Source organism: Mirounga leonina, unplaced genomic scaffold (genome assembly GCF_011800145.1).
Source record: "Mirounga leonina isolate KUSES-001 unplaced genomic scaffold, KU_Mleo_1.0 Mir_321, whole genome shotgun sequence".
Lineage (NCBI taxonomy): Eukaryota > Metazoa > Chordata > Mammalia > Carnivora > Phocidae > Mirounga > Mirounga leonina.
This window is the reverse complement of record NW_023270680.1, coordinates 393,914-398,896: the sequence shown is the minus strand read 5'-3', so window position 1 is coordinate 398,896 and position 4,983 is coordinate 393,914. Positions and strand designations below refer to the sequence as shown.

Below are 4,983 nucleotides of genomic sequence, written 5' to 3'. Positions count from 1 at the left end.
TTACAATGCCATGTTATTCTAAAAAGAAATGAGCTATCAAGCCACAAGAAGATATGAATGAGGAAACTTAAATGCATATTACTCCATGAAAGAAGCCAGCCTGAAAAGGATGCATACTGTATGTTTCCGACTCTATGGGATTCTGGAAGACAAAACTGTGGAGATCAGGGGTTGTGGGGAGGGAGAGAGGAATAGACAGAGCACAGAGGATTCTTAGGGCAGTGAAATTATTCTGTATGATACCATGGTGGTAGATACGTCATTATACGTTTGTCCAAATCCATAGAATGTACAAGGAAAGTGAACTCCAATGTCAACTGTGGACTTTGGGTGATAACGATGTGTCAGTGTGGGTTCCCTGATTGTAAAAAATGTCCCATTCTGGTGTGTGCCATTTTGTAGTTTGGGGGGGGTTGGAGGGAGGGGGGAAGGGTATATGGGAATTCTCTGTACTTTCCACTCAGTTTTACTGTGAAACTAAAATTGCTCTAAAAATTTGTTTATTTTAAAAAGGCTAATTACGAACTCTACGAACAAAAGTTGTCTAAGAAAGGAAGAGCACTCACAGTTCAGTACATGGCTCAGCCAGGACCAGACCGAGGTTTTGTGGGACCTGAAGCTTGAACAGGTTATCCTGAGGTGGGCAGGGCAGGAGGACTCGAAGAGAAGAAAAACACCAAATCAGAAATACATCTGACTAAATCTCAGAGCAATTTCTGGAATCTTTGTACCTTCCCTCTCCTGATCAGAGGGTATGGGGGAGTCTAGTTAACCATCACCTCACATAGTTACGATTTTTTTTTCTTGAAATGAGAACTTTTAAGATCGACTCTCTTAACAACTTTCAAATTGCAATACAGTATTATTAACCGGAGTCACCATGCTCTACATGATATCCCCTATTTTTATTTGTTTTAATTGTAATGGAAGACACATAACATCAAATTTTCCATCTTAGCCATGTGTAAGTGCGCTGTTCTGTGGCATTAAATACATTCACCCTGTTGTGAAACCATCGCCAACACCCATCTCCAGAACTTTTCATCTTGCCAAACAGAAACTCTGTCCCCATGAAACACTAACTCCCCCTCCCCCGTCCCCAGCCGCCCCCCGCACTCCCCCCAGCTCCACTGTACTTTCTGTCCCCTCCAGCACTGGGACTGGCCTCCGTGATTGCACTCCAGCCCTTCTACCTGGCATAGTGAGTTGTTCCCATGTCTTAATCCCCCATCCAGTCAAGAGGTGTCTTATTCATCCCTGCCCACAGAGCCTAGGACAGTGCTGGGCACACCAGAAGACAAGTTCGAGGCAGAAATGCAAAACAAGTAAAAGAAAGGGGGCGCCTGGGGAGGCTCACATGGTTAAGCATCTGCCTTTGGCTCAGGTCATGATCTTTGGGTCCTAGGATCAAGCCCTGTGGGCTCCCTGCTCAGTGAGGAGTCTGCTTCCCCCCCTCCCTCTGCCTCTCCCCCTTCTTGTGCTCTCTGTCTCTTTCTCTCAAATGAATAAATAAAATCTTAAAAAAAAAAAAAAGAAATTAACTGATGAAGAGTCCCATACAGGTTCATGATCAAAGGCACATAGATCTGTGGCCTAATTTTACATAGTAGGTGCTCAGTAATTTGAAAGTATAAATGATGATATGGGTGGTTTTTGTAAGCTTTTACTTCTAAATTAAAAAGCTAAAAAGGAACACGCAGTGGAAAGCAAGTGTCCCTCTACCCAGCCTGCCCTCCAGATCCTCACCAGAGGCCAGTTCTTTTTGTACCCAGAGGACTGTGTGTTTATATGCACACGCACACACACACGTGCGTGCACACGCACACACACGCACACACACACTAACATGCTTTACACACTGTTCTGCACGTCTTGCTTTTTTCACTCCCCTTATCTTTGAGATCCTGCTCTATCAGTCTATAGAGTGCTTCCCCATTGTTTGATAGCATTCACTGAATGATGTATTTATCTTGTCACCTGTTTATCCTGTCTCTTATCACCTGTTTACACCTGTCACACTATTTAATCTGTCACCCATTGGCAAACATTTAGGTATTTCCAATTCTTGCTACACGAGCCGTGCTGCAGGGAACAACAGCGGGCCTCGCAGATGACTGAATTTCGCCCCTCACCTCTAGCCCTGTCCCACCCAACCTCTGGCTCAGCCTCACCCCTGGCCCCCCAGGCCTTCACTGCCAGCCCTCCTGCCACCAGAGCCTGTCTGCTGGAAGCCTCCTCCAAACATTTACTGGGCCTTCCTCTGCACCCGGGTTGTGCTGGGCTGACAAACCCCAGTCCCACCCTCCTGGAGCTCCCAGTCCAGAAGGAAAGACGGACAAGGGATCAGTGACTTAAAAACTAATGCTGGGATAGAGACAGGCTGCCCCACCTACCTGGGAAGTCATAAAGAAGGGCCAGGGGCTTACCTTGGATAACTTTATCCCTGATGGACAGACTGTGAGTGGGAGGAGGAAAAGGGGGCCGCAGGGTGTGGGCACAGGGTTAGAAGAGGCAGGACTGCCCAACTGGCTCCCTGCCTGTCCTCTCTGGCCAGGCCCAGGCCAGCACTCAGCCAGCCTGCCTCCTTGAGGCCCCCTGTGATTGTGTCCGGGCTGCCTATTCTCCTTCTGGGGGCCTCCTCTGATGATCCCCCAACACACACACCCTCATGTCAGGACCCGGTCACCTCGCCTCACTTTCAGAACCAACTACTTGTCCCATCAGAAGGCCTTATTCTGCCGAGTTAATAACTGGTGTTGGTGGGAAGGGAGACGGCTGGGGGCGGGGGGTGGGGGACAAGAGGGTGTGTACCACCTCTAAATAGACTCCTCTCTGCCCAGAGGAGTGAAGCTCTAGTACTGACCTTGGCCCCAGGGTCTGGGTCATGGGAAGTCTTTCAAGCCCCCTCAGATCCCATTATCCAGACGGCTTTCCATGTCCCCCACCCCCCTAGGTCACTGAGCAAATCCTTCCCCACCTCAAAATATCCACTGTGCCTCTCTTTCCCCTGCATTTCCAAGAGTCCCTTGTTAGGAGATAAATGTTCCTAGGAAGGACAGCATCGAGCTGTTAGCAGGGACCCCGGGTCCCTTCACTAGAAGGGACACAGGAATACATTTGATCTAGCGCATTAAGTAAGCAAACTTGGGTAAAAAGGCCAAAGTGGGTCCTCTGAGTAGCCAAAGGTCTGAGGTCCTCTGGGGAAGGGTCCTGAAAATAGGATCACAGGTGCTGAAAGGCACTGGGGAGGACCGAGTGTGTCTTCCCAGGGCTGAGCGGGAGGGTGTTTCTGTCCAGTTTAATGGCAACATGTTTTAAAGGGCCAGAAAGTGGAATCAGCCCCAAATGTCCATGGACAAATGAATGGATAAACAAAATGTGGCTGATATCCACCCAGGGGTTGGATCCATCCATACAATGGAAGCTCGTTCAGCCTGAAAAGGAAGGCAGTGCTGACAGATGCTATAGCCTGGGTGAACCTGGAGGACGTTATGCCCAGCGAAATAAGCCGGTCACAAAAGGGCAAGTGCGTATGAATGTATTTATATGAGGTACCTAGAGTAATCAAATTCATAGAAACAGAAAGTAGAACGATGGTGCCCCAGGTCTGGCGGGGAGAGGAGAATTGTTTAATGGGTAGAGTTTCAGGTTGCCAAGATGAAAGAGTTCTGGAGATGGTCTGCACAACAAGGTGATTACACTTCACAGCATCGTACCGTATGCTTAAAAAGATGGCAAATTTTGTGTTCTGTGTAGTTTAACACAATTGGGAAAAAATTAAGTAAAAAAGTAAAACATAATGACCCCCCCCCAAAAAAAACAACCCCCTCAAAAAAAAAAAAAAAAAAAAAAAAAAAACCCAAAACCAACAAAACAAAAAAACAGTGGAGGTGGAAAAGCCTCTAAGTTAGCTCATGTCAGGGGCAGCGCAGGCCCAGGCAACGCTGGGAGCCCACCCCCCCAAATGCCCACAGTGTGAGGGAGTGGCCTGGATGGGGCTAGGCTAGGCATCCGGGACAGAGGTGAGAATCTGAGGGGGCAGGACCCCACCGACCTGGGTCTCTATCACAGCTCCTCCTCAGGGGCTGCCAGGACCCTGCCTCAAAGTCCTCACCTGCTGGATCCTCCATGTGGAGGCTCCCACTCCCTCTGGACCTTGCCTAGGTCTCTCTGAGGCTCATCCCTTTTAGCAGGTTAACGCGCTAGATCAAATGTATTCCTGGGAGACCCCATGGAGTGACCAGGGTCAGCTCCTGTGACTGGATGTGGGGCAAGGGCTTGTGCATAAAGGTAGGAGGAGGTGTCATCAGTCAGTGCCTGGCTCTGAACCTGGAGTGGAACCGATGCCCCCCTCCCCGTGTGTGTGTGTGTGTGTGTGTGTGTGTGTGTGTGTGTGTGGTCCGAGAGCAGGTAATGTCTGCGGTCACTTAGGATGCTCTGACGGTCTGTGGGAATCAGGGGGCGCGTAGGTGCACCTACAGACCTAAGGCTCATCTGTGCACACGCTGAGGATCACAATGGACTTGGCCAGGGCGGGCGGCGATGCTCCCAGCGTGGCGATCGCGCTTTCGGATGGCTGGGGCGACGCTGCCTGCTCTGATCCCTAACTCATTATTAAGCTCCTCGCTCTTTGCAGACGCTCCCTGCGCCTCCCCCGCTCCGGGCTGCAGCGGCGCAGGCGCCGGGCCGAGCCGAGCGCGCCGAGCGGGGAGCGGGCGGCCGTGCTCCGGGCCGGGGTCCCGGGGGAGCAGGTGAGCGACCCGCGCTGCGCGGCCCCCAGGCCCTTGCGGAGACGCCGCCCGGCCGCGCTGCGCCGGCGCCCCCGCCTTCCCTGCCTGGCAGTACCCGTCCTGCCTCTGTTGGCATCATCCCTCTTTCCCCTGCCTGGCATCCCTCCTCCCCCCTGCCTGGTATCTCCTCTGCTCCCGCCTGCCTGGCATCCCTTCTTCTCCCTGCCTGGCATCCTCCTCCCCCCTGTCTGGC

General features: G+C 51.4%; 1 protein-coding gene across 2 annotated transcripts in view; it reads left to right on the top strand.

Annotated features, from left to right (window-relative positions):
- The first annotated feature begins 4,685 nt into the window (after positions 1 to 4,685).
- SMARCD3 (SWI/SNF related, matrix associated, actin dependent regulator of chromatin, subfamily d, member 3) overlaps positions 4,686 to 4,983 on the top strand; it is a 30,489-nt gene continuing 30,191 nt past the window's right edge. Inside the window, exon 1 of one of the 2 annotated variants that reach the window (XM_035029828.1) lies at positions 4,686 to 4,751. The gene's annotated coding sequence lies outside the window, so the exon portion shown is untranslated. The remainder of the gene's footprint in view (positions 4,752 to 4,983) is intronic. The other variant, XM_035029829.1, reaches the window with a different exon arrangement.